At 37.4% G+C, this 19811-nt stretch overlaps 1 pseudogene; it reads right to left on the bottom strand.

Annotated features, from left to right (window-relative positions):
• Positions 1-541: 541 nt before the first annotated feature.
• Positions 542-1854, bottom strand: LOC119522445 (annotated as a pseudogene).
• Positions 1855-19811: the final 17957 nt, after the last annotated feature.

Raw genomic sequence — 19811 nt, 5'->3', positions numbered from 1 at the left:
GCCAGATAGTAAATATTTTAGGCTTTGCAGGCCATACAAGTTCTGTTGCATCTAGTCAACTCTGCTACTGTAGCACAAAAGCAGTCACAGATAATATTAAATGAATGGGTGTGGCCATATTTGATCCAGATGAATTAACCAACTCCAGAGCAGTTTTACAGCATCAAAACCATAATGCACAGATTGCTATAAAAGATCTCCTGAGTGGGGAAACGATAGCTACCAAGAAATTATTGGAGGAGCTCTTGGTTTGCTGATCTCTGCTTAGAGCACAAAAATTAAATGTGCTCATATAAAATATCCAGCAAGATAAATAAATAATTTAGAGTCTAAGGGAAAGGTAGAATCTTTCTCTTTTAGAGTCCTTTAGGAAAAGCATAGCATATTGCCTGGAAAATATTCACTATTCTAAATATATTTACAAAGTTACATGCTCTTCTTACCCTGAGATATTTATTAAGAAAGGGTAATCTGGAGTTCAGTACATGAAACATCTGGGCAAATATATTATTTAAATAGAAAGTGGTATTACCTTCCAGCACTACAAGAACCCCAGCTCCCAAATAATAATGACTCTTAGGTTATAAGTGAGTGCCTGTAGCATGCCTCTAACATACTGAATGTTAAAGACAACAAGTTCTCCCTGGAAGTGATTGCAGTAATTGAAAGCTATATTTTCATATCTAGTATAGGGATGAAATCATCAAATATTGTTCTTTGTAGCGAGTAAGGTGGTTGGTGAAGACTCATAAAATGGACTATAAGGTGAGTTTTCTGTAGAGGTAACTGGATCCAAAATGCATAGAATCATTTCAGCCATGTTTTCAGCTGGGGCACTGCAGAATTCAACTGTGGGTAGTATGTTTTTTTTTTTTTTTTTTTTTTTTTTTTTGACTATTAGTGCCAACATTTCCCAGCAGATGAGAATTCACTTCTTTTGCCAGTTTGTGATTTGTTAATGCTAGCTCTGCTGTGCTGTATGGTTGTGCAATAGGGTAGTAAGTGTGCTCTCTTCCCCACTGCAAAGAGACCAAGAGCTCCTCCAATAATTTCTTGGTAGCTATCATTTCCAGACAAAAATGTTCTTGTTCACTCAGGAGATCTTGTATAGCAATTTGTGCATCATGGTTTTGATGCTGTAAAACTGCTCTGGAGTTGGTTAATTCATCCACCATAACCATGCTTGCAAGGAATTTTACATTGCCATACATCACACTGTATTGACACATGTTCTAACTGTTCGTAAAAGCTGAGCTGTGTTTAGACCTAAGGCTTCATTTTCTAAAATAAGCTGATTTTTCTCTCAGGCTAGATGTTCAAAGTGGTACTGAAAATCATCCCCAACAGAAGGCACCAGTAACTTTTTACCTCTGTTTACCTCTGTCTGTACTAATACCTGGTTTGAAAGACCTTCTTTGTCTTTGTAGTAAACTCCTTTCAGAGTTCTTGGGCTTTCCCAATATACTCTTTACCTCTGACAGTTGCTTCCTTGCATCTACAACTTCTTCTAACTGACCAAGGATTTCTCCTTTATACTTTAACAGAGACTTTGCATTTTTATTGGGAATATCTTGGGCTATAGCACCTTTGGGAACTAATATTCTGATAGCTTCAACTTCCATTGCTGTTTCTGCAAGAATCTTCCCTAGTTGAAGAACTCCTGGGCTATCTGATGGAGCTGCTTTCTTCTGTGGATTCTGAAGGTGGTGATGCTTTACAGATTGAGCTCCAGAGGTGACTTCAACAGATTTAGGTGGCTACTCAGTTTCCATTCCATCTCCTGCTCTTTGGATTTGAAATAATTGGAGTTGAAATAAGGGTGGCTTTGGATTCTAAACTTTCAAGAGCAGTCATTTTTTTTCTCTTAGCCAATGACAATACATCCCAAGGCTTCTACTGATAAACATCTAAGATTCTTCCTCTCCTAATTTCACTTTACAAATTATCTGGCTGTGTATCATTGGATAACCTCTCCACACACGCCTCTTCCAATCCTGAAGCCAATACATCCAGGCAGTCCCAACTCCAAGCTGCTTTCTCACTCCCCCTCATAATTATTTTTTTTACTTAAAGTCTATTTTAACTGTTATTAGTATAGCCACCCCTGCTCTTTTTTGGTTACTACTTGCATGGTATATATTTTTTCCATTCTTTCACACTCATCCTATTTTTATCTTTGACTTAAAGGTGAGTCTCTTGCAGACAGATTATAGTTGGGCCATGCTTTTTGATACATTCTGGCAATTTCTGCATTTTGACTGGATAGTTTAAATCCATTTACATTTAAAGTCACTACTTATGGTACAGGACTTCTGCCATTTTGCCTTTGTAAGTTTCATATATTTTTGTTCCTCACTTCCTTTAAAGACTACTTTTATATTTATTTGCATTTTGTGTTGTACCATATTGAGTGCCTCTCACTTCTATTTGGATATAGTTTTCATTTATTTTCCTTGTGGTTACCATGGGGTTAAAATTTAACATCCCAAATATATAGCAATCATATTTGGTTTGAAACCAACTTAACTTCAATAGCATGCACATATACTTTTCCTATACCCCTCAGTCCCCCCCACCATTTTTTGTACTTGTTACCACTTTTATCTGTGTACATGCTATATCCAAAACCCTATATTTACCATTCATTTTATACATATGCATTTTTGACCTATAGGAAGTAAGAAGTGGCATAGCATACCAAACAATATAGTACAATAGTACTGGCATTTATAATTACCCAAATAGTTACCTTTACTGTAGTTCTTTATTTACTATGCTGCTTTAAACTACTGTCTAATGACTTATGTTTTTGCTTTTGTTCTACTATACTTTTTATCTTTTACTTTTTACTTTTTTAAATTTTTAATTCAGTTTTATTGATATATTCATATACTCTATGATCATCCACAGTGTGCAATTGTTCACAGTATCATCATATAGTTGTGCATTCCTCACCAAATCAATTTTTGAACAGTTTCATTACTCTAAAAAAAAAAAATACAAAATAAAAACAAGAATAAAAATGCAAGTAAAGAAGAACACCCAGAACATCCCATCTCCCATCCCCCTATTATTCATTTACTTTTTTTCCCATTTTTTCTACTCATCTGCCCATACACTGGATAAAGGAAGTGTGAGCCACAAGGTTTTCATGATCACAAAGTCCAATCATATAAGCTACATAGCTGTACAATCATCTTCAAAACTCAAGCTACTGGGTTGCAGTTCAACATTTTCAGGTATTTCTTTGTAGCTATTCCAATACACTAAAAATTAAAAAGGGATATCTCTCAACTCTATTTGAAATCTCTCAGCCACTGAAACTTTGTTTCATTTGTCTTCCTCCTTTTGGTCAAGAAGGCTTTCTCAATCCCATGATGCCAGGCCTAGACTTATCCCTGGGAGTCATGTCCCATGTTGCTAGGGAGATTTACATCCCTGAGAGTCATGTCCCATGTAGGGTGGAGGGCAGTGAGTTTACCTGCCAAGTTGACTTGAGAGAGTGGCCACATCTGAGCAACAAAAGAGGTTCTCTGGGCACAATTATAAGTAGGCTTAGCCTCTCCTTTGCAATAACAAGCTTCATATAATGCCTTACTTTTCAATCTGAAGAACTCCCTTTAGCAATGCTTATAAGGCTGCTCTAGTGGTCATGAACTCCCTCAGTTTTTGTTTATCTGGGAATGTCTTAATCTTTCCCTCATTTTTGAAAGACAGTCTCACCAGGTTGAAATCCTTGGCAGACAGTTGTTTTCTTTCAGCACTTTAAGTATTTAAACCAACTGCATTCTTGCTTCCATATTTTCTTATGAGAAATCAGTACTCAATCTAATTTGGACTCCCTTGTTTATCACACATTGCTTTTATCTTGAAGCTTTCAGAACAATCTCCTTATGCTTTGCATTTCATAGTGTAATCAATATATGATGGGGTATATTTTTCTCCATGTGTATCCTGTTTTGTGTTCTCTGAGCTTCTTGGATATGCATGTTCACATCTTTTGTTAAGTTTGGAAAGTTTTCTGTCACTATTTCTTTAAATATTCCTTTTGCCCCTTTCTCTTTCTTCTCCTTCTGTGACTCCCATAATGCATATACTGGTGTGTTTGATGGTGTTCCAGAGCTGTCTTAGGCCATTTTCACTTTTAGTATATATTTTTTTCTTTCTGCTGCTCAGCCTGACTCATTTCAAGTGTCTTGACTTCAAGTTCCCTGATTCTTTCTTCTACCAGCTCCAATCTTCTCTGGAAACCCTCCTGGGCATTTTTCATTTCAATTATAGTGTCTTTAACTCCAGTAGTTCTGTTTGGTTCCTTTTTAAAATTTCTATATTGCTCATTCATTGCTTTCTTGATATTCTTTAGTTCTTTCTCTGTACTTTCCTTCATTTTCTTGAGCATTTTTAAGATAATTTTTAAAAGGCTTTATTCAATATGTCCACATTGTCATCTTCTTCATTGGTTTTTTCTGCATTTTTATCTTCTTATTTTGAGTGGATCAGCATTTCCTGTTTTTTTGTCTTGCACTCTATTTTTTGCACAGTGTACATTTTAATATTTAAAACTGTTAACTCTGGGATTTACTCCCTGAGATGTCTGTTTCTTGATTTTATTACCAGTTAGTGATGAGACAGATTTTCTTGAACTTCAGCCCCTCTATCAGGAAGGTTTGCCCAAGGTGAATGCAGTGTTCTGGGTTTTCCCTTTCTTGGCTTCTGTCTTGTCCTGGGCTTTTGCTTGTTAGTTGTTTTGGAGTTCCCCTGTGTGCTGGTTTGAATCTATTATGCCCCTCACAAAAGCCATGATCTTTAATGTAATCTTATGGGGGGCAGGCTCATTAGTCATTTTATTATTGTGGGACATTTGATTAAGTTGTTTCCATGGAGATCTGACTGCCCAACTGTAGGTGAGACCTTTCAATTAGATCATTTTCATGGAGGTGTGACCCCACCTATTCTGGGTGTGTCTTAAATAGATCACTGGAGTCCTTTAAAGAGAGCTCACACAGAGAGCAGAGAAGACAAAATGCCCCAAGAGAAGCTGAGAGAGAAATTTTGGAGAGACGCTAAGATATGTAATCCAGAGTTTGCCCTTGGGAGAAGCTAAGAGCTGACACAGACCCAGATGCTTGGAGATGCTGGGAGATGCAGCTGGAAGGATGTTTGGAGATGCTAAGCTAAGAGATGAAGCCCAGAGATTGCCCCAGAGAAACTAAGAAAGGACTCCCAGATGCTTAGAGAGAAATGCCCCAGGAGAACCAAGCAGAGAGCTGAGAGATGCTAAGAGAGACAGAAGCCCAGAAACATTTTGGAGAAAGCCATTTTGAAATGCAACCTGGTAGCAAAGGACCAGTAGATGCCAGCCATGTGTCTTCCCAGCTGACAGAGGTGTTTCGAATGCCATCGGCCTTTCTTCAGTGAAGGTATCCTCTTGTTGATGCCTGAGTTGGACACTTCAATGGCCTTAGAACTGTAAATTTGTAACCTAATAAACCCCCTTTATGAAAGGCAATCCATTTCTGGTATTCTGCATAACAGCAGCATTAGCAAATTGAAACACCCTGTATACAGGAGTTTGGTTGGCCCCTCTGTTTCCCATGAGACATACCTTCCTCCCTTGGGTATTTTACACTGGCAGGCCTTTGTCCCAGATTGTTCCCCGCTATAGATTTTTATACTCCTTTGATTGTCTCTAGCTGCTTTTTCTTGGAAGGCACATTCTTCAAAGTGGGTCACCCCAGAGAGGTCTTTCCCAAGTCAGTCTTTGCTAGCCAAATCAGGGCCAGGGACTCATGAAGGGTGCACTCACTGGCTCCAAAGTGCCCTGAGGAGGGTACAGGAAGGGTTCCAAAAGTTTCTCCAATGGATCCCAAAATCTGAGCTTTCCTTCCCTGCCCAGCAAATGCAACCCTTCAGCTAACTGTCCCCTGAAGCTCTGAGGATGTGCTGTATCTTTAAATCTCCATTGCATTTGCCCCTCTCCAAGAAGGTTTGACACAATGACTGCCACTGCTTTTGCCAGGTGAGGTTAAACAATGGCTGCTGCCACCTTTGTCAGGGTGGGTTGAAACACTAGCTGCCCTCTGGGCCAGGACCCAGCAATCTGAATTGGCTAATCAGAAGTTGTGATCAGCAGCTGGCCATGCCCACCACTGTTATTGAGGAAGAGGATTTTTACATCCCTTTCTGTCACCAGCAGCTGGCCAGAGATTGGACCCTGCCATAGCCTGCTTGAGAGTGGGGAGTGGGCACCAGTGGCTACCATGTGGAGAGAGCAACTTACAGTTCTTTACCATAATTTATTTGCAGCCTCCTGCTCTTCCCTGGATGCAGTAGGGTGTTCTTCTGGCCTCTGGAGTTTCAAAATAGTTGTTTTAGACAGTTCCTGCCTGTTTAATAGTTGTTTTGGTGGGGGGATTGAGTCCTGGAGCTCCCTCCTCTGCCATCTTCCCTGGAAGTCTATCACTCTGTGAGGTTTTAATGAGGTCAAATAAAGACAAGTCCCCAAGGATGGAAGTTTTGAAGGACCTGTCCAACACATTGAATATCAACAATTCTCTGACAATGAGGAATTTTGGGAGCTCCAAATCTATTCTGCCTCTTTCAGTGATTACTCAACTTCTGTTTTTCTGGTACAACAATTATTATGCTGTTGGTTTTTAAGACTGTTGTGGAACTGGAGAAAGAGAGATGGAAATAGGGCAAATTAAAACACCACAAAACTGTTGTATATATATTCCCACAATTTTAAAAAATGAGTATTTGTAAAAACAATGACAATCAAGTGTGATACACGATTTTGGATAGAATCTATCAGGGAAGGATCAGGGACATTGGAACATATGAAAATATTGGAATGTAGACTGTAAGCTTTATGTCAATGTCAAATATCTTGAATTTGCTAACTGCACTTAAGATGGTTATGTAAGTGAATATCCTTGTTCTTAGGAAATGTACATGTACATATTAAGTGTTCAAGGAGGATGATGGTTACAACTTACACTCACATTCCAGAAAATGGATTGATAAATAGATAGATGGATAGAAGATAGATAGAATGATAAAGCAAAGAAAATCTTAAATTTGGTGGATTTGGATATCTGGAGGGGTATGTAGGAATTCTATGTGTGGGTTTTGTGTTATTTTTGTAATTCACCTGTAAGTTTGAAAGTATTTCAAAATTAAAAAGTCATAAAAACACCACAAAGCTTGCTGTTCTTACTGAGATTCAGTCCTTTTTAAAAATAAAATCTCCTTGGGATGTCATAAGCATTTGCCTAACTTCTAGAATTTTGAAACAGTTGATTTTGACCATTTCTGTCAGTTTTTGTTGCTTTTATGGAGGAGTGTATTTTCAGAAGTCTTTATTCCACCCATCTAGCAGTGCTTCTAGGTGCTTAATTTCATAAAATGTATTATCATTTCTGGTGAAATTATCAATTTTCTTTTAATCTGTAAATGTGGTGGATTCCATTGATATATTTTATTATTTTAAATTATACTTGATTCCCAGACATATACCAACATGTTCATGATGAAGTATCTTTTCTGTGCATCCTGTTGAATATGGTTTACTACCTGTGCTAGTTTGTATATATTATGTCCCCCAGAAAAAGCCATATTCTTTAATGCAATCTTGTGGGGGCAGACATATTAGTGTTGATTAGTTTGGAACCTATTGATTGAGTGTTTCCATGGAGATGTGACTCAATCAACTGTGGACAAGACCTTTGATTGGATAATTTCCATAGAGGTGTTACCCCATCCATTCAGGGTGGGTCTGAATTAAATCACTGGAGCCATATAAAGAACTCGCAGACAGAAGGAACAGAGAGCAACTGAGTGTGACATTTTGAGGAGGAGCTACAGCTAAGAGAGGACAAAATGCCCCAAGAGCAAATTTTTGAGAATGCCATTTTGAAATGCAACCTGTGAGCAAGCAGACACCAGCCATGTGCCTTCTGAGCTAACAAAGGTTTTATGGATGCCAATGGCCATCCTTCAGTGAATGTAACCGATTGTTGATGCCTTTCCTGGAACACTTTATGGCCTTGAGACTGTAACTTTGTGGCCAAATAAACCCCCTTTAGAAAAGCCAATCCATTTCTGGTGTTTTGCAAAACAGCAGCATTAGCAAACTGGAACATTACCACTCACTTTAAGATTATTTTGTCTATGTTGGAAAGTAAATATTTGCTTGTAAACGTCTTTTCTTATAGTCTCCTTGTCTAATTTTTTAAAGAAAATTTTACTAGCCTCATAGAATGATCAGGGTATACTCCTCTTTTTTTAATTCTCTGGAAGAGTTTCTGCAAGACTGGAATGATGTATTCTCTGAAATTTGATACAACTCATCTTTAATAATTTCTGGTCTTAGTGTTTCCTACATTGAAATGATTTAACTACTGTTTTAATTTCTTCAATTCTAAGGGACTGTTTAGTCTTCTTGCTTCATTTTGGTTTACAATTTTCCAGGATTTTCATTCATCTAAATGTTCAAATGTAATGGCATAAAATTATTCACAAATATTCATTGCCATAGCATTTTAACTATGTCCTTTTCTCACTCTCGATATTGTTTATTTGGGCCTTCTCTTTTTCTTCTTGATCAATTTCAAGACAGCTTGTCTATTTTGTTAGTCTTTTCAATGAACCAAATTTAGTTTTATATATCTTCTCTATTTTACCTTGATTTCTATTTTATTAAATTCTTCTCATTTCTTTATGATTTTCTCCCTTGTACTTTCTTTTAGCTTTCTCTTTTTTTTTTCTAATTTTTAATTTAGGTGCATAACTCCTTGATTTCCAGCTTTTTTCCTTTTATAATAGAAACATGTAAGACTGTAATTCTCCCTTTAAATACTGCTTTTGCTTCATCCTATAAATTTTTATATATAGAATTCTCATTGTAATTTAGTTCTAAGATTTAAAAAATCATTTCAAATATGATTCTTCCTTTTAATATGTATCTTATTAAAGACATGTTTTTAAATTTTGAAATTTATGTGGATTTTTAAATTGAAATATAACTTAATTGTATTGTGGTCTGTGGTGGTTTGAAGCTGTGAGTACCCCAGAAAAACATGCTCTAAATTTAATCCATTCCTGTGGGTATAGACCCATTATAAGTAGGAAGTTTGATGAGGCTACTTCAGTTAAGGTGTAATCAACCTCATTCAGGATGGCTCTTAATCCTATTACTGGAGTCACTTATAAATGGACTGAATATACAGAGAGACAGAAAAAAAGCCATGGAAGCAAGAAATTGAAAGCCACAAAACCTGGAACAGAAGGAAGAGACCAGCAGACACTGCCATGTGCCTTGCCATGTGGCAGAGGAGCCAAGGATCACCAGCAGCCAGTCTTTGGGAAGAAGGCAACACCTTGATGATGCCCTGATTTGGACATTTTCTTGGCCTTAAAACTGTAGGCTACTAAATTCACATTGTTCAACCCAACCCATTTCATGGTATTTACTTTGAGCATCCAAGGAAACTAAAACATGGTCAAACATGATCTTTAAAATAATAGTTTCTTGAAATTTTCTGAGACTTATTTCATGGCCTAGTATGATATAAACTTTATAAATAGTATTTCAGTGCTTGAGAATAATGGGAATTTTTTAAATTTGGGGGTGTTAAATTTTATATATGTTCAAGTGTTTAAGTTTGGTAATTGTAGATACAATCAGATATTCTGTTTCATTAATTTTTAGATGATAGATCTATCAAAATTTGGGAAAGTTCTGTTGAAATCTCCTTCCATGATAATGGATTTATCACTTTGCCCCTTGTATGTATGCTATTTTTGCCTTTATATATTTTGAGATTATGTATATATGTAAACAAGTTTATATTTGCTACATATTTCTAGTGAATTTAGCCTTTTATCATGTGGTAACTTTCTCCATACATAATGCTTTTTTGTCTTAAAGTCTTTTTTATTTTCTAGTAATATAGATAGCTGTGGTTTCTTTTTATCTACTGTTCACCTAGCATATCTCTTCCCACTGCCACCCTGGTATATATTTTATTAACCTATTATTTCAACCCTTCTCTGAAGAATTCACTTTATAAGACTATCAATATAGTTGGAATTGTCTGTATCATCTCACAGTTTGATTTCTGTTTGTACTTTTTATACTTCTTTCTCATTTCCTATTTCTCTCATTCATTTTCTTTCTCTCTCTTTCTAAACTGAATAAGTTACAGTATAATTATTGTATTTTGTTCTCTTTCAGATTCCATTCTTTTGTCTCTGATTTGGAATTTATGCATCATATAGTGTTCTTCAAGAGATTGTCATTAAATTTTATTTCATAACACAGTGAAAAAAATACCTTTATCTCCATCCCAAACAATACATAGCTCTCAGTATACTTTAACACCAAGCATACCCTTCATTGCATCCAACAACAACTTACATGCCATAATGGTCCTATGTTTTAGTTCTGTTCATTTTTAGATGAATAAATTACATATAATTATATTTTATATGCAAAATTTTGCTTAGATTTGGCATACATGTTTTCCATCTCATTTGCTCAACATTCCTTCCTTTTTAAAAACTCTTTAAGGAATAATTTAAGAACAATAAAATGCATGCACTTTAAAATACAATTCAATGAGTTTTTTTTTATTAAATTCAGTTTTATTGAAATACATTCACACACCATACAATCATCCATGATATACAATCCACTGTCCATAGTATGATAACATAGTTATGCGTTCATCACCACAATCTATCTCTGAACATTTTCCTTACATCAGAAAGAACCAGAACAAGAATAAAAAATAAAAGTGAAAAAAGAACACCCAAATCATCCCCCCATCCCACCCCATTTGTCCTTTAGTTTTTATCCCCATTCCTCCACTCATCCATACACTAGATAAAGGGGGTGTGATCCACAAGGTCTTCACAATCACACTGTCACCCCTTGTAATCTACATTATTCTATAATTGTCTTCAGGAGTCCAGACTTCTGGGTTGGAGTTTGGTAGTTTCAGGTATTTACTTCTAGCTATTCCAATACATTAAAGCCTAAGAGGTGTTATCTATATAGTGCATAAGAATGTCCACCAGAGTGACCTCTCGACTCCGTTTGGAATCTCTCAGACACTGAAACTATTTCATCTCATTTTGCATCCCCCTTTTGGTCAAGAAGATACTCTCAGTCCCACGATGCCGGGTCCACATTCATCCCCGGGAGTCATACTCTGCATTGCCAGGGAGATTTACACCCCTGGGAGTCGGGTCCCACGTAGGGGAGAGGGCAGCGAGTTCACCTGCCGAGATGGCTCAGTTAGAGAGAGAGAGGGCCACATCTGAGCAACAAAGAGGTACTCAGGGGGAGACTCTTAGGCACCATTACATACAAGTTTAGACTCTCCTTTGTGGTAATGAGCTTCATAAGGGCAAGTCCCATGCTCGAGGGCTCAGCACATCAAACCGCCAGCCCCAATGTTTGTGACAACATCAACACCAGTCCAGGTGAGGAAGTCCAACACATCCGCACCTTCCCCCAGATCCTCGGGGCTGGGGAGGGGGAGGCTGTAAATAGATTTTTTATTATCTGCCCAAATTACTCTAGGATGTGTCACTATTTCACTCCAGCCTATACTAACCTACCGTATCTCACTTCCTATTCAAAGTTCCATGCAATTGTGGTGTTTGAACAAATTGACTGTAGAGTTGTACTGTTTAGAAAATTTAGATCCTGTACCAAATAGATATCTATTCCCTTGGTCTCATATGAAAGTTGAAGTTTTAAAACACAATCAGTTTCAACCTTTATCCTTTGGCCTGGCTTGCCCTGGTCTTAACCAGACCTGCTTCATTCATATCACTAATTGAAGTCTGGGCTCTTTTTCAGCTTTTTTTTTTTTTTTTGACAGTGGCTGTATGCACTAATACTGACATTCATATCTGCCGAGCTCTAGCTCTGAGTTTCAGGTGTCTCAGAGAATTCAATGAGTTTTGACAAATATGTATACCCACTGCCAAAGACAGTCATGTATACATCCACCAACCCCAACATCTACGGGTAGTGCAGTTGGCAGACAGCTTCCAGCTGTCAGCTGTTTCAGGATCTTCCCCAGATGCAGAGAGTCACATCATTCCAAGTCACATTCTTCCTGGGACAGCTCTTAATTGGTGACTAATAAGGTAGAGGCATAAAGGTCCAGACATTTCTGACCTATGTGGGATACCATGATGGGCAATACTTGTTCCAAGACTTGTCCCCAGGTTGACAGAGGTTTTATGGTTTGGTTTTTTGTTTTGTTTTGTTTTGTTTTGTTTTTTGCCTATGTCACAGTTCAACAACTTCCACTGTCTAATATGGCTTTCTCTCTCTTCCTTCTCAGGTATTGATACATAATAAACAATCTATACCCTAAACTCAGCATCTTCTTCCAGAGAACTCAATATACAACACCTTTGTAATCTTCACCATAATTGACAAATAGAACATTTCCTGCACAACAGAGGGTTCTTTCCCACTCAGTACCCATTCTCCCATGACTATCTTTCTATCATTATATATTGGATTTGTTTTCCATAAAGTTGCATATAAGTGGATTCAAGTGATATGTATACTTTTGTGTCTGGCTATTTTGTGCATCATGATCTCTTGAATATTCATCCATATATGCCAGAAGTCCATCCCTTTTTATTGCTGAGTAATATTCCATTATATGAATATACTATAATTTGTTCATCTACTCACCTTTTGATGAACATCTGGGTTACTTCCAGTTCATTAAAACTGCTTTGAATTTTCATGTTCAAATCTTTGTATGGACATATACTTTCATTTCTCTTGGATAAAAACCCAGGAATGGAATGGTGAGATAAAATGGTAGATGTATGTTTAGCTTTTTAAGAAACCATACTTTTTTTCTAAAGTGGTTGTATCAGTCTACAATCCCTCAATGTATTTGCATTTCAATTGTTCCAGATCTTAGTGCTAACACTTAGTATTTTCAGTCTTTTAAACTGTACCCATTCTAATAGGTGTATAGTAGTATGCCCTTGATATTTTAATTTGCATTTCCTTGATGTCCAATGATGTTGAGTATCTTTCACATGCTTATTGATTATTTGTACATCTTCTTTTAAAAAGTGTCTTTTAATATTTTCCCACTTTTAAGTGGGTTGTCTTATTATAACTGAATTATAATAGTTATTTATATATTCTGGATACAAGTGTTTTATTAGTTATACATATTGTGAATAATTTCTTCATCTGACTTGCCCTGACATTTTTAACAGCATCCTTTAAAGATCAGAAAGTTTAGTTTTGATGAAATCCATTTTATCAAATTTTTTCTTTAATATCTTATGTTTATTGTGTCCTATATATGCATCTCTGACTATCCCAAGTACACAAAGATTTTCTCCAAAGTTTTCCTCTAGAAATTTTGTATTTTTAGCTTTTATGTTTTTATCTATAACCCATTTCAAGAAAATTTTTGTGTATGATGATAGGTACAGATTGAGGTTCAATTTTTTACTCAGTTGTTGAAAAGACCACCTTCTCCCAATGAATTACCTTTGGTGAGCCCAGAAATTCATCAAAAATTTGTTCTGAAATTGTAGGTTCCCTCAGAGCCTCTAGCTGCCATGCTAAACCATAGGTAGAACATGTGAATCACAGCCTGTGGCTATCTTGAATTTAGAGAATGATTATGGGCCCAACTCAAGATTGGAGAAGGAGTGATTAATGATTTGGACCAAGACAAGTTTTTCAATTTATGCAAACACCATCACCTTTGAACCAGTTACAGCTACCTGTGCAGGGTAGAGCAAGCCTCTGAACTAGGAGTCCTGTCAGGGCTACCTCTACCTTGGTTTAAAAACAAACAAACAAACAAAACACAAAAATGGAAAGATAGGGAAAGATGAGCTCAGCATGAGCCTTTGGCTTCGTTCACTTCTACTGCCTATTCATTGCTGCCTGGTATTTGAGAATCTGATTCAATCATTCATTCCTTCCACCATTTCATTATTGTTTGATTCATTCAGCAAATATTTGAGTAGCTACTATATGACAGGTAGCTGGTTTCAAAGTGGATATTGAGGTTACAGGAATGCTCTCAAGGACATCATTTAAAAGGGGAAATCTTGGATTAATATGATAGCTTTACAGGGACTGAAAAGGTGTTATGGTAAAAGACTATAACAAGGTGCTTGTGAAGGACTACTTTGAAACCTACCATAGATAATCAAAGAGAGCAAGGACAGTCAAGGGTGCTCTTATTTGCAAGGGCCCACTTGCAGAAATAGGGAAGGGGATTAAGAGATCAAAACACAATTCCCAGAAAGGTTTCTGAAATACAAGACCTCTGTAAAGAAGAAAGAATGGTCTCCTTGGAAGTCAGATCACTTACTGTGGGGTCAGAAAGTCAAAACATCCTACACATATAGGTTCCAGGGATCGAGACTGGAAGGAATATTTCCAAAATAGCACGGAGAAGTGTCACTAAAATATTCCCTCAAATGGTCCTTGGCAAACTTTGCCTAAGTTTCTCAAAGAAAATCATAAAGTTTAAAGGCTCTCTTGGTGGTGGGGGTGAACAATAGGAGTTTAAAAGTTATGGGCTCCTAAATGCTAGCAAATCTGTGTCTGGCCAAGAAATCTGGACTCAGTTGGGGAAAATAATTGTCCACTTGAGAGTGGCAAAGTAGAACTTTGGAAAGGAATCAGAGCACAGAAATGGAGACCAGCAGAGTAGAAGCAAAACTACAGAGAGTGACAATTCATACCAAGAAAGAGCCCCTTGGATTATAAAGGAAAATGAGAGGCCTAGAATGAGGGAGGAGGTTTTAGTATTAGTAACCAAAATCAGTGGGCTCTGGGCCAAATATCACTGAGTTTCTCTTAAAAAGCCTTTAACTGTATATACACCAAAGTTCTGAAAGCAGGGACACGAACAGACATTTGCACACTGATGTTCATAGGGGAGTTGTTCACAATTGCCAAAAGATGGAAACAATCCAAGAGTCCATCACCAAATGAGTGGATAAACAATATGTGGTACATACATACGATGGAATATTACGCAGCAGTAAGATGGAATGAGGTCTTGAAGCATGTGACAGTATGGATGAACCCTGAGGACATAATGCTAACTGAAATAAGCCAGACCCAAAAGGACAGATAATGTATGATTTCACTAATATGAACTAACTAGAACATGTAAACTCAGATTATTAAAATGTAGAATATAAGGTATCTAGAGATAGACAGAAGCTAGAGTAGGGGGAGTGGTTACCTATTATGTACAGAATTATTAATGTGGTTAAAGTTAAATGTTTAGGAATGGATACAGGTGATGGTAGCTCATTATTGGGGTTATAAGTAATAGTGCCATATTATAGTTGAATTTGATTGAAAGTGATTGTTTAAAGTCATGTATGTCACTGATTAACACTACAAATATAAATAAGTTCTTGCATGAACTACTAAAAATTAAAAAAAAATAGAGGAGTATATGGGAAAACCATAGCTATTGCAAATTATGGACTGTAGTTAACAGTAATACTTTAATATTCTTTCAACAGTAACAATTTTACTATACCAATTCTATGGGACAACAATGGGGGGGAGATAAGTGGTATAGGAGGATTTGGGTCTTATTTTTTATTCTTATTTCTGTTCTGGAGTAATGAAAAAGTTCTAAAATTGATCACGGGGATTTATACACAACTATGTGAGGATACTGTGAGCCAGTGATTATATACATTGAATGGTTTGTGTGATGTGTGACTATATCTCAATAAAATTAAAAAGAAAGACTTTGACTGTTCCTGAATCTAGATTGTCATGGAGAAGAATGTCTTTCTTATACCAGTTAACTTGACAAGAGTCTATTTTCATAGATTATATATTCACCTCAATACAAAAAGTCACATCATCATTCACACAAACACATCTATGTGGGGGTTTTTTTGGCATACATTTGACATTTTTTATATCACTCTAATCTATTTCCCCCTTTGGGTTTCAGTATTTGTGAGCCAAGTTTAATGAAAACATTATCTCAAGTTAACCTTATAAAAGCCCTATGGCAAGCCTTCTGAAATCCATTTTTGAGGGATCTCCAATACTATAAAAGGGAAATGGAGTTTCCATTCTTGCTGAATATATGACTGCATAGTTCTTTTTGATCCAATTTTTCTCTGAGAGAAATATGAAGTTGAACGTAATATTTTATAAGCCCTTAAAAGTTTGAATGTAATAGAGCCTTTTGAAATAAAAGCCTTTTCAACAAAAAGTTATTGTTTTAGGATATTGAAGGTGAGACAAAGTTGATGGTGGGGAAAGGAATGGAGAATTTCAGTACCAAGGTATTTTTTCATGGGTTTTCTTTAAGGAAACTGTAAAAGGGACTCAATTTGCAATGACTGCTTTTTTTTAAAATTCATGAAGGACTAGTGCTAAGCCTGGTGAGTGGACACTTGCTAGGCAGTAAATATACATAAATGAAGGCAATAAGGCATTTAGGTGTTCATGGACCACAGCCAGTCTAATCTACCCACAAAGCATGCATCTACTTACCTGCAAGACTATGAGCAAATATCCAACAGGACCCACTAACTTGTTTTCCACCAGCTGTCCCTCTGATCCTGTCTCCCCCTGATACCATCCCTCATCCCTCATGTTGACATAGGCCTTCTGGACTTTTCCATTGGTACTTGATTTTTTTAATGCTCCCTGTGCTGCTTCAGATAGGATACCCTGACTCTAGCTTAGGTCCCTCAAAAACCAACTCCCAAACTAACCACTTAGAAGGTTCCTCCATACAGCTAATCCAAGCTCTCCTTCAGATATACAAGGAAGAGAATATGGTGGAGTTTAGATACCGAGCTGCTCAGAAGCCACAATGCAGGCTAGCAAGTAAATGTAGCAGGCATGAAAACAGTTGGCCCAACCCACTAGCCCATTAAACTTACGGCCCAAAGGAGCATTAGGTAAAACTGAAAAAGTAACTAAGACTGGGTAAGATTCCATCATGCACTTGCTTTTGCTAGAGCCCAGGTAGTCTGGGTCATTTGATCCTGGTAAGCGAAGAAGAGCCAGGCCACTGTTCATCCTAATATGTCCACAGGATGGTGGTGTAGAGTGCAGAAAGGTAAGCCTTCTCATCCTTTTCTATCTTCTTTGTCATCAGTCATACTATCAAAAGACCTAGGTTTCACCCTGATGAAAACAAAAAGCCTACTTTTTCCAAGAAGAGCTTTTATGTGCTTACCGGCAATCTGTTGTTATTTGTACAAATGGTGAGTTTCAAGGGTAGAAAAAATTACAGTACTGTTGATGGCAATAATTTTATTTATTTTTGCCTTCCTTGGCTTTAAAACATGAACCAAATATACCCTCTAAGTAGGAGAAAATTGTAGCAATGCTGTGGAGCGCAAATTTTACTTCTATGGTAACTGTAAAACACATAGATAATAGATTTTTTTAAAAAAGAGTTAGTGGTATTATTGGGATTGAATTTTAATGCTATGACTAATACCTAGGAAAACAAATTTAATAAAATATAACAGTCAGCAGTTTTATATGTGATGATACAGGGTCTAGTGAACAGGACAGATCAAAGGTTTCTGACTTTGATTGTAGAACACAAAGATTAAGCAATGACTCTTAAAGATAGCTGGGGGCTTGGGGAAAGGGAAAAGACACAATGAGTAATTTCTGACAGGAACGGTCATCAGGAAGGAGCACATCAAAGACACATCATAGTGAGCAAGGGGAACAGGAATGGGATAAGAGTAACTCTGAATCCCAAGGTTACTCCTCTAGTTCTGAAAGGTCACAGACTTATAACCTTCTGTGGATATGTCTGGCAGGTGGAGATGGGGATTAAAAGAAGGAGAATTCTTAAAGTAATAGGTGAGATCGAATAGCACTATCAAAAGGAAAAAGTGACAAAATAGTTGATCTGATTAAGCCTCCACCAACCACATTTCAGAAATACTCAACTTAACAGTAGTTGCCATTTATGGAATTCAGCATATATGCTAAGCCTGGATTCAGGTACTCTGTTTTCTTATATTATCCCTCATTCTCATACAACCTTGTGAGGTATTTTTCACCCCCATTTTAACATGCATTCTAAATGTCACTTGGGACCTCCATAACTCTTGACTCCAGGTAAAATTGACTTCTGTAGTGAATAGAAGTAAAATAGGGGCTTTTCACACTTCATGCTGCCTCAGCATCTCTGACCTGTTTAATAACATAAGGGGCTTTTGCATTGTCATAATGCTTCAACATCTGAGAACTTTTGACACTAGCAAGTACAAGATAAACCACTTCTCCCTCTCTTCCCCACATCCTACCTGGGTTTGTGCCCCATGAAAGTCAAGTATAAACACCCTAATCCCAACTCTTGCTTGACCAACCACTAGAGCTCCACCCATATAACATTATAGAGGCATAGGCCCAAGGTCCACCTTTTGCTTTTCATCTGCATGGTTGAGATTATGCTCTTGATTGGTTTCCCTCTGTGACCTGTGAGACATGCCGCTCCTCTCTGTTCTAGGATCTGTTAGTAGTAATAAACTTTTCTTTCATACATCTCTGGTGTCACTCATCCTTGCTGAACCTGGTTACCCATATAAAGATCCTTACAACACAGCAACAAACCTCAAAATCTGCTACCCATGGAAGTCTAAATTTGGACTACATTTTCTGTGAATCCTATTGGATTCCTATGTCTACAGGACCCTGCTTCCTCTCATATGGCCTCTGTTCTTATGGCTTCAATCCTGATGTGAAACTCAGCTTCTTGTTCAGTTTCCACACACACATGCACATTCACTCACACAGCAGGTTTCTTACACAAAATATTTGAGTGTACTGGCTGTCTTAGTTTCCTAGCTGCTGAAACAAATGCCAAGAAATGGGCTGGCTTAACAACAGGAATTTATTGGCACATGGTTTCAGAGGCTAGAAGGCTTGCTTCCTCCCACGGAATCTTCAGGCTTGCTGGCAATCTTTGGGGTTCCTTGGCTTTTACATCACATGGCAATGCACATGGCAGTGTCTCCTTCTTTCCCTTCCAAGTTCCACTGATTTCCAGCTTCTTACCCTCCATATAGCTTTCTCTCTTTCCAAGTCCAATTCCCTTTGCTTATAAGGGTTTTAGCCACATAGGATTAAGGCCCACCCTCATTCAGTTTAGGCAAACCTTAGCTAATAACATCTTCAAAGGTCCTATCTACAAATGGGTTCACATCCACAGGACCAGGGGTTTGGACATGAACATGCTTTTTGTGGCGAACATGATTCAATTCCCAGTGGCAACTTTATTGAAGAGCAAGAATCATGGGGATGGAGCTACATTGTGCACCACATCTTACTGGTTCCTTTCTTCCCCCTCCTTTTCAACTCCTTCTTCCCTCTCCTCCAGAGAACTCCTGGGAATTCCACATTCTTCTTATGCATTTTACTTCACCTCTCACACCCATACTTGTTTAGCCAACTCCAACCAAGTGCTCAGCAGACAAAGGAGCATTCCAGTTAAAAGATATCCTTCAGAGAAGGAAGTTGTGATTACAAATATCAAAATAAAAATTAAATTTATGTAGAAATAGATGTGGAAACAGAGATTCAGAGAGATGACATCACTTGCCCAGGACTAAACAACTAGAAAGTGGCAGATTCAAGATTAGAAACAGGTCTGTCTGAATCTAAAGGCTGCTCTTTCTCCTATCTAATAGCAATCAGTCCTCCTGGCTTGCAAGGAGATTAGATGCCTAGACTGCCTTACCTACTATCTTCTCTTACCTTTTTCCACTTG

The sequence above is a fragment of the Choloepus didactylus genome, chromosome X (assembly GCF_015220235.1).
Source record: "Choloepus didactylus isolate mChoDid1 chromosome X, mChoDid1.pri, whole genome shotgun sequence".
Classification (NCBI taxonomy): domain Eukaryota; kingdom Metazoa; phylum Chordata; class Mammalia; order Pilosa; family Megalonychidae; genus Choloepus; species Choloepus didactylus.
The sequence above is the reverse complement of the archived record's forward strand: the minus strand, read 5'-3'. Positions and strand labels throughout refer to the sequence as shown.